This window comes from Mauremys reevesii, linkage group 14 (assembly GCF_016161935.1).
Source record: "Mauremys reevesii isolate NIE-2019 linkage group 14, ASM1616193v1, whole genome shotgun sequence".
Lineage (NCBI taxonomy): Eukaryota > Metazoa > Chordata > Testudines > Geoemydidae > Mauremys > Mauremys reevesii.
Genome location: NC_052636.1, coordinates 20,626,858 through 20,644,044, shown reverse-complemented (window position 1 = coordinate 20,644,044; position 17,187 = coordinate 20,626,858). Strand labels below are relative to the sequence as shown.

The 17,187-nt window shown below is 49.3% G+C and overlaps 1 pseudogene; it reads left to right on the top strand.

Moving 5' to 3' along the window:
- LOC120381541 overlaps positions 1–17,187 on the top strand; it is a 682,838-nt pseudogene that overhangs the window by 159,250 nt on the left and 506,401 nt on the right.

Here is a 17,187-nt window from a genome sequence, read left to right as displayed (position 1 = left end):
CGCCATCTCGGCACCGCGACGACCGGCACCGATCCTCGGCACCGTCCGGAGACAAATGGCTGACCTCGACGGCGCAGTCCATCAGCGCCTCTGCACCCCCATGGCCATCTCGACACTCGTCGGTCGCTTCGGGGACTGGCAGCGATGCTCATCTTCCGGCTGCCCCGCAAGGTCAAGCCCAGGGTGCGCAGCAGTGGGGCTTCTGGGTCCCCTGGGCCCAATACGAAACTCAAGGGATGTCTTTCCCTCCGAGGGCCCCCACCTCCGAACACAGGGTACCGGAGGCCACGATAAGCAGACCGCCCCCTTCTCCACCAGGTTCGGATCAGCTGCCACCTGATCCCCAGAGACATCCTCGGGCCGAGTCAGCCGCCCACGCCTTAGAAGAACCACCCGCGGAGGCAGTGGTTCAAGGCCTATCCTCGTCGTCTTCACCGGACGAGGCGGTGGCCGGGGCTGCTACAACAGACCCTCCACCAATTGACTTGCGGGCCCACCAGGACCTTCTTTGCCGGGTGGCGAAGGCTATCGACCTCCCTGTGGCGGAGGTCACGGAAGACGAAGACCCGGTAACAAATGTGATTGGAGCGGAGGCTCCAGTGCGGGTGGCCTTGCCGTTCATCCGCACCATTCAGAAAAACGCCACTACCATCTGGCAGTCACCAGCGTCCGTTCCTCCCACCGCCCGCGGGGTCGAAAGGAAGTACTCCGTCCCCCCCACGGGGTATGAGTACTTGTATACTCATCCTGCCCCAGACTCGTTGGTTGTCCAGTCGGTCAACGACAGGGAGAGGCATGGCAAGCCCGCCCCAGCGCCAAAGTCCAGGGAAGCGAGGCGTATGGATTTGTTGGGCCGCAAGGTCTACTCTGCAGGCGGTCTCCAGCTCCGGATCGCCAACCAGATGGCCCTCCTCGCCAGGTACACCTTTGACATCATGGTGTCTCTGGCGAAATTCGCAGAGCTGGTACCAACAGCCTCCCGCCAGGAGTTCTCGGCGCTGTTGGAAGAAGGGAAAAAGTCCTCCAGGTCCTCCATCCAGGCCGCTCTCGACTCGGCGGACTCAGGCGCAAGAACCCTGGCCTCAGGAGTGACCATGAGGCGCATCTCCTGGCTACAATCCTCCACACTGCCTCCCGAGGTGCAGTACACCCTGCAGGACCTGCCCTTCGATACCCAGGGTCTGTTTTCTGAAAAGACTGATTCCAGAATCCAGACCCTGAAGGACGGTCGCATAGCCATCCGCACTCTGGGGATGCATACACCTGCAACCCAGCGCAGGTCGTTCAGGCAGCAACCCTATCGGTTTAATCAGCCCAGGTCCCGTCCCTATAACAGCTGACGGCCAGGCCTGAATCGCCGTAGACCATCGGGCAACCGGCGCAACCAAACCCATCCGTCTTCCAAGGCCCCCCAGGGCCCCAAGCAGGCGTTTTGATGGGACGCCCGAGGACAGCCCATCAGTCTCTGTACCGGATCCTCCCCTTTTATTTTACAACCGCCTTTCCCATTTCTTTTCGGCGTGGTCCCGAATAACAACGGACAACTGGGTGCTTCAAACAATCCAGTCTGGTTACCGCCTTCAATTTGTTTCGCCCCCTCCTTCCCACCCGCCTTCCCCATCCCTCTTCAGGGACCCCTCTCACGAGCAATTCCTCTTACAAGAGGTCGAGACTCTGTTGAGCTTGGGTGCCATAGAGGAGGTGCCTCACGACATGCGGGGCAGGGGTTTCTATTCCCGATACTTTCTCATCCCCAAGGCGAAAAGAGGTCTACGTCCAATACTGGACCTCCGCGAGCTCAACAAGTACCTGCTCAAGCTCAAGTTTCGCAAGTTTGGGGGGAGGGATAGCTCAGTGGTTTGAGCATTGGCCTGCTAAACCCAGGGTTGTGAGTTCAATCCTTGAGGGGGCCACTTAGGATCTGGGGCAAAAATTGGTCCTGCTAGTGAAGGCAGGGGGCTGGACTAGATGACCTTTCAAGGTCCCTTCCAGTTCTAGGAGATTGGTATATCTCCAATTATTATATTTATATATTATGGTCACCCTGGGGACCATCATTCCCTCCCTGGATCCGGGAGACTGGTTTGCCGCCCTCGACATGAAGGACACGTACTTCCACGTTGCGATTTATCCTCCCCATTGACTCTACCTGCGTTTTGTAGTCAACAATGCGCACTACCAGTTCGCAGTGCTGCCATTCGGCCTATCCACCGCGCCAAGAGTTTTTACCAAGTGCATGGCAGTGGTTGCCGCAGCCCTCCGCCGTCGTCATATACACGTTTATCCATATCTCGACGATTGGCTGGTTCGCGGACGTCCCAGCGGCTGGTAACGGACCAGATGTTAGAAATCCTGTCTCTATTTCGACATCTCGGTCTTCTCATCAACGCCGAGAAGTCCACCTTAACTCCGTCTCAGCGGGTGGAGTTCATTGGAGCGGTTTTCGACTCCAATTTGGCCAGGGCCTGCCTCCCGCGATCACGGCACCAGACGATGGTCTCCATCATCCGAGACCGCCTCACCTTTCCCACTACGACAGTTCAGTCCTGCCTACGCCTCCTGGGCCACATGGCATCGTGCACGTTTGTCACCGCCTACGCGAGGCTGCGCCTCCGCCCATTTCAATCCTGGCTGGCGTCGGTATACCGCCCACACCGCGACTCCATAGACAGGGTAGTCACGGTCACGAAGCCTACCCTTGCTTCGCTCAGCTGGTGGCTGGACCCAGAGGTTGTGTGTGCAGGAGTCCCGTTCTGCCCTCCTCGTCCGTCCGTGACACTGACAACAGATGCCTCGGCACTGGGATGGGGGGCTCACCTGGGCAACCTTCACACCCAGGGCCTCTGGTCGCCCCAGGAGCTCTCCCTCCACATCAATGTCCGGGAGCTGCGGGCAATTCGCTTGGCGTGTCTCGCCTTCCACGCCCGTCTGCAAGGCCGCTGCGTCGCGGTGTTCACGGACAACATGACGGCGATGTTCTACGTGAACAAGCAGGGCAGAGCTCGCTCCTCCCTCCTCTGCAAGGAAGCGATGCTCCTGTGGAACTTCTGCGTGACCTACTCGATTCACCTAGAAGCGTCCTTTCTCCCAGGAGTGCAGAACATGCTAGCGGACTGCCTCAGCAGGTCTTTCCTCGCCCACGAGTGGTCCCTTCGACCGGACGTGGTACACACGATTTTCCAGCAGTGGGGCTTTCCCCAGGTCGACCTGTTTGCCTCCAAGGAGAACAGGAAGTGCCACCAGTTCTGTTCCTACCAGGGTCGCTCTCCGGGCTCCCTGTCGGACGCCTTCCTGTACTCCTGGACAGATCACCTCCTTTATGCCTTCCCTCCATTCCCGCTCATCCACCGAGTGCTGCTCAAACTTCGGAGGGACCAAGCCCGCCTAATACTCATCGCTCCGGCCTGGCCGAGGCAGCATTGGTACACCCTGCTGCTCGAGCTCTCCGTTCGGGAGCCCATTCTCCTCCCAGTGTGGCCGGACCTCATCACACAGGACTTCGGCAGACTCCGCCACCCGGACCTGCAGTCCCTCCATCTCACAGCTTGGTACCTACATGGCTGACCCAGGCGGAGAGAGGCTGTTCCGCGGCAGTACAGCGAGTCCTGCTTGAAAGCAGAAAACCTTCCACCCGCTCCACTTACCTCGCGAAGTGGAAGCGCTTTGGCCTCTGGTGTGATCAATGAGGCCTCAATCCCTTCATAGTCCCTCTTTCTACAATCCTGGACTACCTCTGGGACCTTAAGGAGCAGGGTCTCGCGGTCTCCTCCTTAAAGGTACACCCGGTGGCCATATCCGCCTTTCGCCCATCAATAGACGGCCGATCCATCTTCTCCAGCCAGATCGTTTCCCGCTTCCTGAAGGGCCTGGACTGGTTGTACCCGCCCATACGGCGTCCTACCCCAGCCTGGGATTTAAACCTGGTCCTGGCCAAGCTTATGGGAGCCCCCTTCGAACCTTTGGCCACGTGCTCCCTCCTCTACCTGTCATGGAAGACGGCCTTCCTCGTCGCTATAACTTCAGCGAGACGAGTGTCCGAGCTTCGTGCCCTAACGGTTAGTCCACCTTACACCGTCTTCCATGCAGACAAGGTACAGCTTCGCCCGCACCCGGCCTTCCTCCCAAAAGTAGTCTCGGCCTTCCATGTCAATCAAGAGATCTTCCTCCTCGTCTTCTGCCCGAAGCCGCACACCTCACCTCGGGAGCAACAGCTTCACACCCTGGACGTCCGCAGGGCCCTCCCTTTTTATATCGAGTGGACGAAGCCCTTCCGGCGTTCGACCCAGCTGTTTGTGGCGGTTGCCGATCGCATGAAAGGCGAGCCGGTCTCCTCGCAGCGGATTTCCTCCTGGGTCACGGCGTGTATCCGACATGCTACGAGCTTGCTCGCGTGCCACCATGCCGCCTCACCGCTCACTCAACAAGAGCGCAAGCCTCGTCGGCTGCTTTCCTGGCCCATGTCCCCATCCAGGACATCTGTAGAGCAGCCACCTGGTCTTCGGTCCACACCTTCGCTTCCCACTACGCATTGGTGCAGCAATCCAGAGACGATGCAGCCTTCGGCTCCGCAGTCTTGCACTCTGCCACGTCTCACTCCGACCCCACCGCCTAGGTAAGGCTTGGGAATCACCTACATGGAATGCATAGGAGCAATCACTCGAAGAAGAAAAGACGGTTACTCACCGTAGTAACTGTTGTTCTTCGAGATGTGTTGCTCCTATGCATTCCAGACCCGCCCTCCTTCCCCACTGTCGGAGTAGCCGGCAAGAAGGAACTGAGGAGCGGACGGGCCAGCTGGGGTATATATTCAGTGCCATAGCGGCGCCACTCCAGGGGGCGCCCAGCCGGCCTGCCGGAGTTGCTAGGGTAAAAATGTTCCGACGAGCCGTGAACGCGCGGCGCGCACACCTCCATGGAATTTATAGGAGCAACACATCTCGAAGAACAACAGTTACTACGGTGAGTAACCGTCTTTTCCGTGTGCCAGTAACACATTTTAACGTTTTTAAAGGTCTCTTTCTATAAGTCTATAATATAGAACTAAACTATTGTTGTATGTAAAGTAAATAAGGTTTTTAAAATGTTTAAGAAGCTTAATTTAAAATTAAATTAAAATGCAGAGCCTCCCCCCCCGGACCAGGGGCCAGGACCAGGGCAGTGTGAGTGCCACTGAAAATCAGCTCGCTTCCGCAGGTTGCCTACCCCTGATTTAGATTGTAAATTCTTCAGGACATGGGCCATCTACTATTCTCTGTTTGCACTTTGCCTAGCACAATGGGGACCCACTGTTAGTTGGTCCTTAGGCACTAAGGTAGTGAATATGATTTGTTATAATAGTAACTCTCCTGCCACTTTGAGCCAAGGAAGATGGCCTTGGGATGCGTAGCCTTATTTGGGGTGTGTTAGGGCTTGGCTACACTTACAAATTTGCAGCGCTGCAGCAGGGTGTGAAAACACACCCTCTCCAGCGCTGCAAATTGCGGCGCTGCAAAGCGCCAGTGTGGTCAAAGCCCCAGCGCTGGGAGCGCGGCTCCCAGCGCTGTCCGTTATTCCCCACAGGGAGGTGGAGTACGGACAGCGCTGGGAGAGCTTTCTCCCAGCGCTGGTGCTTTGACTACACTTAGCGCTTCAAAGCGCTACCGCGGCAGCGCTTTGAAGCGCTAAGTGTAGCCACAGCCTCAGTAATATTGATTTGATTTATCAACTTAATTTAATTTGTATTGTAATCATTTTAATTAATAATAATACTTAATCATTTATATTAATTAATATGGGTTTAGGCTCGCCAATTTGTTTGATCAGAAGATAAAAGTTCGTATTTCGAATCAGGTTCCACAGATAAACCTTGATAAAGGGACCTTCGGGGGTATGACAGGAAGCTCACAGGGAGACAGATAGAGTCATAATGACTTTTTATTAAACTCAATGAAATAGTAAGTAAATTGTAAAACAGGTAGAATTACAGAGTTACAATTGTATTACTGTTATTCAGGAGATACATATGATGATACAATATTATGTGCTGCAAACTTTTTGGTTAATATTCACACCCTGTTTTGATAAACTGGTGTTGGCCTCGTCTCTGGCGGTTCTGGTTTCACAGCTCTTGCAGAGGAAACTAATGCAAAGAGCTGTCAAAGCTACTTTAGAATTTATTTTTTAGCTCAACTAAATAATCTGATACACAAACTAAAATAACATTTAGAGAGACCAAGCTTAGCCGAGTCCCTTTTGAACTTAAAGTTTGAAAAGAAAATAAGTGCGGCCTATTACTGGTTAATAGCTGTCGTAGATGGATAGCATGAATACGTAGTTGAAGATGGTGAAGTGTAGTGAAGAAGGAGGAGGTCGAGGTGGGCTGGGGGATACCATAGTGAGGTAGGTTACCTCTTTTTATAGAAATAAATGGCGGAAATTCTTCCTCTTATTCCCAAATTTCAGTCTTCCCCCATAGAAATGTTAGGGTACACTTACTCCATGGACTAGTATGTATGTGTATATGGATGGCAGGTATCTGCGCACTTGTGGGGTACTTGTTAAGTCTGTGAGTGCAACTTTGAAAAATCCCCTTTGCTATTCTTCATTGTCTGTTGGTCTAGGTAAAGGGTCTTAGACCTAAGCGTAGGCACTTTATTTGGGTATAGGAAAAACAGTTTCTTTTTTGGGTAAAAGGGCACAGGATGTAGCTATGCTAACTTTGCTTTATCTTAAAATGCAGGTTTTTGGCCTGTAGGTTTCTTGCATTACAGCCAAACTTATTTTTAATAGGTTTATTAATTCCTATCACAATACAGTACTTATAAGAAAAGAGATATTGATTCAGGCAAGCAGATGAATCCTGAGAGCTACAGATGTTACTGCCTAAAAATGGGGTGGGGTTAAACCATGGAATATTCTTTGTGACATGTATCCCACAAATTCCACTGACGTCCCTTGTTTTCTTTGCCTGCAGTAGGGTTTCCAATTTCGAAACCTGATGTGATCTCGCAGCTGGAACGAGGGGAAGAGCCATGGGTCCCGGACCTCCAGGGCTCTGAGAAAGAAGTGCTCCTGAGAGCTGCCTTCGCAGGTGAGGACTTGGTTAAACAACTCAACAACTGCTTAGGAATGCAGGAAACATTTGGGATGCCCTACAAAGACCCTGTGAGCTCTTCAAGTTCAGGATTGTTCCCTGCAGATGTGGAATCATTATGGCAGATGTCACTCATGACTTCCCTCCTATTCTGACTGACAACTGGCAGCAGGTCCCTCCCCGATCTCACTTTCCCCTGAGAGTTATGGTGCAATGAGGACCCGGAACTGATGTCTTCCTCTCTTCTCTGTGGAAGGGTTTGGGGAAAATCAGCACCTGATAGGTTTGATCTCTCCCACATGTATTTTGGTTTGTTCATCCCTTTTTCCATTCCTCTCTCTGACATTTCCTTTTTCTCAGGCACAGGGAGTGACCTATGTCTGGATTCTCTCTGTCTCCCATCCGACGATGGGATGGTGAGTGAGAACGAGGAGGAGAAACCCCAAGAGGAAGACACTGTGCAAGTAGATCCACATTGGATGTTATCAGGAAGATCCAAAGGGAATGTTTCCAGGAGTTGTGCACTCCCAGAAAACACAAAAGCCTGTGAGACTCAGCAGAGGCCAGAGGAAAACTACAGTCGCCACTCAGCCCTTATTCCACGCAACAGAATCAACTTGGAAGAGAGACGCTACATGTGCCATGAGTGCGGGAAAAGCTTCAATCGGCGCTCACACCTTATCACGCATCAGAGAATCCACACTGGCGAGACACCCTACACGTGCTCTGAGTGCGGGAAAAGCTTCGGGCGGAGCTCTACCCTTTTCACACATTGGAGAATCCACACAGGGGAGACGCCCTACACGTGCTCTGAGTGCGGGAAAAGCTTCAGGCGGCGCTCTGAGCTTATCGCACATCAGAGAATCCACACAGGGGAGACGCCCTACATGTGCTCTGAGTGTGGGAAAAGCTTCAATCAGCGCACAAACCTTATTAGACATGAGAGAATCCACACAGGGGAGATGCCCTACATGTGCTCTGAGTGCGGGAAAAGCTTTGGGCAGAGCTCTCACCTTATCAGACATGAGAGAATCCACACAGGGGAGATGTCCTACACATGCTCTGAGTGCGGGAAAAGCTTCAATCGGGACTCTGACCTTATCAGACATGAGAGAATCCACACTGGGGAGACGCACTACATGTGCTCTGAGTGCGGGAAAAGCTTCATTTGGGGCTCTGACCTTATTAGACATGAGAGAATCCACACAGGGGAGATGCCCTACACGTGCTCTGAGTGCGGGAAAAGCTTTGGGCGGAGCTCTCACCTTATCAGACATGAGAGAATCCACACAGGGGAGATGCCCTACATGTGCTCTGTGTGTGGGAAAAGCTTCAATCGGCGCACAAGCCTTATTAGACATCAGAAAATCCACACAAGAGAGAACTGTTATAAATCCCTTGACTAGGGCTGGCCAAAGATATTTTTTTTAAATCACATTTGCAAATTCCCACATAGTGATTTTTGCACCATCTTCACCGAGGTCTCTCAGCTCCACCAGATCAGTTGCCTGCTTCTGCCTTTTGAAGCTCATCCTTCTATGGGGTCAGTCCTGTGATCTTTTCTATCAACTCTTTTCCTTTAGAGTCATAGGAGTGTGTGTCCCTCCTGACAGGAATGTTCATCCCTCCAGGTTGGGGAGAGGTTTGATCCCAACAAGCTACACTGAGGCAAAAACTACCTGTGCCTGACATCCACTAGGGCTGTACATGGCGTTGGCTGCTCAAGTTAGTGATCTTGGGGTAAAAGGACAATTATAGTTGTAGTGCAGATGCAGCCCAGGTGCAGTGGTTGCCATTAGCTTTCCCCTTGACCTGACCTAAACTCCATCACTTTCCCTAGTCTAAGCAAACCCTGAGCATTACGGTTATACTGTTCCCCCATTTCAAAGCCATTGTTAGTCATCGAGTTCCCCTTTTGGAAATAAATTGTTTCATTCCCAGTTGCTCTGATGTTGCTTCAGGTTGCGCTGGGGAGCAGATATTTTTATTATCATTTTCTGCACTTAAAATATATTGAACTATAACAAACAGCAGGAACAGGACAGGGATAGGGGGAAATGTCATTTCACCCACTGTAACAACAGACATAGTTAAGGTAAGTCAGAGGGATTCCGTTATTCCCCATCACCATCCTCCTTCAATCCGTGCTAGAACCTAAGAATCCTTTTCCTTTCCCCCGTTGTGGGATGGGAGACTTCCAAAAGTGCTCCCTGTGCTATAGCACATGGCTAAGCTCAGAGAATAAACCCCAAATAGCCCCTGAGCTTTGCTTTTTGAATTCTGTGTTTCCGATTACTTCAAGCCTGGGCATTGTGATTATTTACCAGTTTCTCTAGCACTGTTCCTACCACTGTTTCTGTAACATATTTTGTTTTTTGTGGGACAGGGTTGTTATTCCTTTGCCTAACCCCAACCTGGAAGGCCAGGGTGTGTTTTCTCTGGCCCCTCCCCACACACAAATCTGACCTGGTTGAACCTGCCAGGAGCAAAGAAAAAGCCCCACCGGTCTCACACACAAAGCAGATAGACTCACACAAGACACAGAATTACTTGAGCTATCAACATTTCCACTTTCCCACAGCATGTTAGTTCTGATGGTGGTTTTAATTTGCTTGGAACCAGAAATGGGGAAAGAGACACTGGAGTCGGTGGAATTACAGCAGGAAGGGATAAGTCTTATGATTCGTCACTAACCAAAGGCTTTGTAAACAGAGCGATAATGTTACTGAATGATCTGGCTAACCCTGCAGTTAGAAACAATCAGCTCTATGGGTGATAAATTGACAGAGGCTCTGCTGCTGATCATGAAATAGCAGCTGTTTAAAGGTAATGTGCTTCTATTTCAGTGCCTTTGGAAGTACAGAAAACAATGATCTGTGTTAAAGGAAAGTTGCCATTTCTAGAGCCCCAGTTTCTGTTGTGTGTGTACAGGAAGGTTTGAATGTGTAGCAGGTAGTTTGGTCAAGGTTTCAATCTCATAGACTTTAAGGTCAGAAGGGACCATTATGATCATCTAGTCTGACCTCCTGCACAATGCAGGCCACAGAATCCTACCCATCCACTTCTATAACAAACCCCTAACCTATGTCTGAGTTACTGAAGTCTTCAAATTGTGGTTTGAAGACCTCAAGCTGCAGAGAATCCTCCAGCAAATGACTCATGCCCCATGCTGCAGAGGAAGGCGAAAAACCTCCAGGGCCTCTGCCAATCTGTCCCGGAGGAAAATTCCTTCCCAACCCCAAATATGGTGATCAGCTAAACCCTGAGCATGTGGGCAAGACTCACCCGCCAGCACCCAGGAAAGAATTCTCTGCTGTTACTCAGATCCCATCCCATCTAACATCCCATCACAGACCACTGGGCATACTTGCCTGCTGATAATCAAATATCAATTGCCAAAATGAATTGCCAAAATTATGCTATCCCATCATGCCATCCTCCATAAACTTATCAAGCTTAGTCTTAAAGCCAGATATGTCTTTTGTCCCCACTACTCCCCTTGGAAGGCTGTTCCAGAACTTCAGTCCTCTAATGGTTAGAAACCTTTGTCTGATTTCAAGTCTAAACTTCCTAGTGTCCAGTTTATACCCATTTGTTCTTGTGTCCACATTGGTACTAAGCTTAAATAATTCCTCTCCCTCCCTGATATTAATCCCTGATATATTTATAAAGAGCAATCATATCCCCCCTCAACCTTCTTTTGGTTAGGCTAAACAAGCCAAGCTCTTTGAGTCTCCTTTCATATGACAGGTTTTCCATTCCTCGGATCATCCTAGTAGCCCGTCTCTGAACCTGTTCCAGTTTGAATTCGTCCTTCTTAAACATGGGAGACCAGAACTGCACACAGTATTCCAGATGAGGTCTCACCAGTGCCTTATATAACGGTACTAACACCTCCTTATCTTTGCTGGAAATACCTCGCCTGATGCATCCTAAAACTGCATTAGCTTTTTTAATGGCCATATCACATTGGTGGCTCATAATCATCCTGTGATCAACCAATACTCCGATGTCCTTCTCCTCCTCTGTTACTTCCAACTGATGCGTCCCCAATTTATAACTAAAATTCTTATTATTAATCCCTAAATGCAAGACCTTGCACTTTTCACTATTAAATTTCATCCTGTTACTATTACTCCAGTTTACAAGGTCATCCAGATCTTCCTGTATGAGATTCCGGTCCTTCTCTGTGTTAGTGATACCTCCCAGCTTTGTGTCATCCGCAAACTTTGTTGGCATAAAAAGCGGGAATGTGCTAAGGTCAGTAATAAAAAGGTTAAATAAGATTGGCCCCAAAACAGATCCCTGAGGAACTCCACTAGTAACCTCCTTCCAGCCTGACAGTTCACCCTTCAATACCACCCATTGTAGTCTCCCCTTTAACCAGTTCCTTATCCACCTTTCAATTTTCATATTGATCCCCATCTTTTCCAATTTAACTAACAATTCCCCATGTGGAACCATGTCAAATGCCTTACTGAAATCGAGGCAACTTACCGAATGTCACACAAATTAGTCCATCCCTCCCCATATTCAGTCTCTGACGGGAATGTTTGAATGAGGCAGAGAACTGGGAAAGTATCGCAGTAGGAATACATTAAAAAGTGGGATTAATCAGAGCTGGGCTGCAGACAGAGCCTGTTCTACAGCTGGTGAAGTGACAGGGACACACTCCCGCTAGTGCTGGCTCTGAAATAACAGCAGCAGTAGATTGAAGAGAATGAGCTCATGGGCAGCTGCCCTGTCAGTGCATCACTCACCTGGCACGTGTTACACAAAACACAGCACTTCCCCCCACTGCCACCACTTCATTATACTGTCCATGGGGCTGTTTGTCCTGCAGGACTTTGATCTCAAAAAGAGTATGCTGAAGCCCACAGAGCAGTGAAGAGGAATATTAGGAAGGACAAGAGAGATTATGTGGATGGACTGGCAGCAGAAGCAGAGCAGGCAGCATACAGCGGTAACATGAAACAGCTGTACGATACTACCAAGCGACTGTCTGGAAAGTTCAGCAAGCCAGAACGTCCCGTTAAAGACAAGCAGGGAAAGTCTATAACAGGAATAGAACTACAGATGAACAGATGGGCAGAGCACTTTGAGGAACTCCTGAACAGACCAGCACCACCAAATCCACCAGACATCGACCCAGCCAACGAGGACCTCCCAATCAATTGCGATAAACCAACCAGAGACGAGATCAGAAAAGCCATCACCATGATGAAGAACAGGAAGGCGGCTGGACCTGACGATATCCCAGCAGAGGCCCTGAAAGCAGACCTGGATGCCTCAGTGGAAATGCTGTACCCCCTCTTTGAGAAAATATGGGAAGAAGAAGTGATTCCGGCTGACTGGAAAGAGGGATATCTCATCAAAATCCCCAAGAAAGGAGACCTCAGCAACTGTGCCAACTATAGAGGAATCACACTCCTGTCGGTGCCAGGGAAGGTCTTCAACCGAGTCCTCTTAGAGAGAATGAAGGATGCCGTCGATCCACAGCTACGAGATGAACAGGCAGGTTTCCGGCAGAACAGATCATGCACGGACCAGATAGCAACGCTCCGCATCATAGTCGAGCAGTCTATGGAGTCTATGGAGCAGTCTATGGAGTGGAACTCCTCGTTGTACATCAACTTTGTTGACTATGTTGGCATTCACCCAAGAGTTCTGAAAGAACTCAAATGTGAAGTTGCGGAACTATTAACTAAGGTTTGTAACCTGTCCTTTAAATCAGCTTCGGTACCCAATGACTGGAAGTTAGCTAATGTAACGCCAATATTTAAAAAGGGCTCTAGGGGTGATCCCGGCAATTACAGACCGGTAAGTCTAACGTCGGTACCGGGCAAATTAGTTGAAACAATAGTAAAGAATAAAATTGTCAGACACATAGAAAAACATAAACTCTTGAGCAATAGTCAACATGGTTTCTGTAAAGGGAAATCGTGTCTTACTAATCTATTAGAGTTCTTTGAAGGGGTCAACAAACATGTGGACAAGGGGGATCCGGTGGACATAGTGTACTTAGATTTCCAGAAAGCCTTTGACAAGGTCCCTCACCAAAGGCTCTTATGTAAATTAAGCTGTCATGGGATAAAAGGAAAGGTCCTTTCATGGATTGAGAACTGGTTAAAGGACAGGGAACAAAGGGTAGGAATTAATGGTAAATTCTCAGAATGGAGAGGGGTAACTAGTGGTGTTCCCCAAGGGTCAGTCCTAGGACCAATCCTATTCAATTTATTCATAAATGATCTGGAGAAAGGGGTAAACAGTGAGGTGGCAAAGTTTGCAGATGATACTAAACTGCTCAAGATAGTTAAGACCAAAGCAGATTGTGAAGAACTTCAAAAGATCTCACAAAACTAAGTGATTGGGCAACAAAATGGCAAATGAAATTTAATGTGGATAAATGTAAAGTAATGCACATTGGAAAAAATAACCCCAACTATACATACAACATGATGGGGGCTAATTTAGCTACAACGAGTCAGGAAAAGATCTTGGAGTTATCGTGGATAGTTCTCTGAAGATGTCCACGCAGTGTGCAGAGGCGGTCAAAAAGCAAACAGGATGTTAGGAATCATTAAAAGGGGATAGAGAATAAGACTGAGAATATATTATTGCCCTTATATAAATCCATGGTACGCCCACATCTCGAATACTGTGTACAGATGTGGTCTCCTCACCTCAAAAAAGATATTCTAGCACTAGAAAAGGTTCAGAAAAGAGCAACTAAAATGATTAGGGGTTTAGAGAAGGTCCCATATGAGGAAAGATTAAAGAGGCTAGGACTCTTCAGTTTGGAAAAGAGAAGACTAAGGGGGGACATGATAGAGGTATATAAAATCATGAGTGATGTTGAGAAAGTGGATAAGGAAAAGTTATTTACTTATTCACATAATATAAGAACTAGGGGTCACCAAATGAAATTAATAGGCAGCAGGTTTAAAACAAATAAAAGGAAGTTCTTCTTCACGCAGCGCACAGTCAACTTGTGGAACTCCTTACCTGAGGAGGTTGTGAAGGCTAGGACTATAACAATGTTTAAAAGGGGACTGGATAAATTCATGGTGGCTAAGTCCATAAATGGCTATTAGCCAGGATGGGTAAGAATGGTGTCCCTAGCCTCTGTTCGTCAGAGGATGGAGATGGATGGCAGGAGAGAGATCATTTGATCATTGCCTGTTAGGTTCACTCCCTCAGGGGCACCTGGCATTGGCCACTGTCGGTAGACAGATACTGGGCTAGATGGACCTTTGGTCTGACCCGGTACGGCCTTTCTTATGTTCTTATGTTCTTATGTTCTTATGAGAAAGCATTCGATAGCGTGGATCGAGAGACCCTCTGGAAGCTCCTTCGGCACTATGGCATCCCAGCAAAGGTGGTCAACCTGATCAAGAATTCATACGACGGCATACACTGTAGAGTGATCCATGGAGGGCAGCTCACAAACAGCTTCCAGGTGCGAACCGGAGTCAGACAAGGATGCTTGTTGTCACCACTTCTCTTTCTTCTCGTCATCGATTGGATTATGAAGACATCCACTTACAAGCGTAGGAATGGAATCCAATGGTCATTGTGGACCCAGCTTGATGACCTGGACTTTGCCGACGACCTTGCACTCCTTTCGCACAGTAAACAGCAGATGCAAGAGAAGACCAACGTAGTGGCAGCCACGTCATCACAGGTTGGCCTCAACATCCACAAGGACAAGACCAAGATCCTTAGGATCAATTCCATCAGCAACGACCCAGTCACACTGAATGGAAGCCCCCTGGAAGAAGTGCAGTCCTTCACCTACCTAGGTAGCATCATCAACCAGCAGGGTGGCACAGACGCAGACATCAAAGTAAGGATTGGTAAGGCAAGAGCAGCCTTCTTACAGCTCAAGAACATCTGGAGCTCCAGAGAGCTGTCTTTGGCAATAAAGATTCGACTGTTCAACTCCAACGTGAAATCAGTCTTACTGTATGGAGCTGAAACCTGGAGGACAACCAAAACAACCACCAGGAAGATCCAGACCTTCATTAATAGCTGCCTCAGAAGGATTCTCCAGATCCGCTGGCCAGACACCATCAGTAACATCCACCTCTTGGAGAGGACCCATCAACTCCCAGCAGAGGAAGAAATTAGAAGGAGAAGGTGGGGCTGGATAGGACATACACTACGCAAGCAGCCAACCAACATCACCAGACAGGCACTGCAGTGGAACCCCCAAGGCAAGCGGAAAAGAGGCCGCCCAAGAAATACCTGGCGACGCGACCTTCAGGTTGATAGCAAAAAAATGGGCTATACCTGGAACCAGCTAGAGCGAATGGCCCAGGATAGAAGACTATGGAGATCTGTTGTTGGCGGCCCATACCCCGGTTGGGGTGACGGGCATGAATGAATGAATGAATGATGAATGACTTTGATCTCCCCGGGTGGTCCATGGTGATTCGTAACAGAGCCATTAGGGGAGCAGGAGTCATCCCAATGGAAATCTCTCCACTTCTTTCTCAGTGTTACCTTCTTATCCCTGGCTTTGGAGGTGACATTAGCCTTATCCTGTCTTGATTTTAGGTAGGATTTTGATCACCTTCTGGGGCTTGGCAGCTTAGAACTTTTGAGGGCTTTTCTCTGCCTTTTTGGTCCCTGCTGCAGTCAGTACATTCTAGACATGGGCATGGTGACCTTCCTGGGGATCTTGACAGCTTTAGCCAGCTTCTTGGTGGCTATTTTCCTGCTCACAGCCACTGTCTTCTTCTCATGCCTTGTCCTGGGGGCCCAGCTGCTGGTTGAATGGGAAGGAGCCAAAGTGCTGGTGACTTTAGCCCGCACCAAGTGGCCTTTGCTCGTCAGACTCCTGAGCCCCAACTGGATGTGGTTCTTGTTCTTCTGCACAGCACAGCCCTGGAGAGGAGGGATCTGCAAATGTACATTCATATGATCCCTTTGTTTAACTGATGAAAACATAAACTAGACACTTAGAGGCTTGGAACTGATTTCAGCTGATGGACAGGTTTGCTAGGTTTTTATGCCTTTGGACAGTGAAATGTTGAGTGTTTACATTCATTTCAAGCATCCCCGTATAGTGGAGCTCCTGAACATAATGGAGAATGGAAATCAAAATGTTTTCCCTTTTTTAAAAAAAAAATAAATGAATAAGGAGAGGCTTATTAGGGAGCACGTGTATTTGAAGCAAGGACCACTTGATCTGCAGTCAAACACTCTACCACTGAGCTATACCCCCATGAGAGCAGATACTTTCCCCATTGTAGCTGAAGCACATCAGTGATTCCAATAGCAGGGGCAGGTTCTCTCTGGGGCACAGAGATTTTTCAGGGAGTTGGTGGCTCCTTTCTTTCCTCACCCTGGAGTAAACTCAGCTTTTTACTCCATGGTACATGTTTTATGGACTAACAACAGCAGCTTGAAGAAAGAGGAGAGTGAATATCTCACTCTCAGGACTGAAGGTGGCCACGTCCCCTCTGTCTGGCCATTGCCATTGCAGGAGAGAAGGTTTCAATGGAATTGAATGCCCTGGCTCAGACTAGAGACACGGAAGGGTTTTGCTGTTCGTTGAACGGCAAAGGAAATTGTGTCTGTATGTGAAACTGAGGAGGGACATAAAATGCCCACAGGGTGGCGCAATGCCCTAAGCTAAGGCAGGAGGGTGAAGGAATGGGGCTGAGGAATGACTGAAGTGGACTCACCTGGGATTGATATGACATTTGTTTGTGTCGGGCAGTGAGAAATGTGACATTAATTCAGATGCAGGGTTGAAGCTTCTTTAGCTGCTTGTAGAACTTGAACTTGATTTCCCAGAAGGGAGAAAGGGAAAGTCTGGGGCGGCCTTTAGTCCCTGGCTGGAGCAGTGTATGAAAAAGGCTCCAGAGATGCAGCTGGCAATTACAGACCACTGAGGCTAACGTCAGTACCAGGCACATTGGGTGGAATTGTAGAGCCCAATGATGAGACCCATCGGTGAACGGAATTTGCTGGGTGTAGTGGGTGGTTACCTGGTCCTGCCCTGCGGGGCTTGAAGCAGCCCAGGAGAGGGCTGGGGCCATGCCCCAGTCAGGCCCAGCTGGCCCCTATAAGAGGCTGTGAGCCAGGTGCCCAGTCAGTCTCCCTCT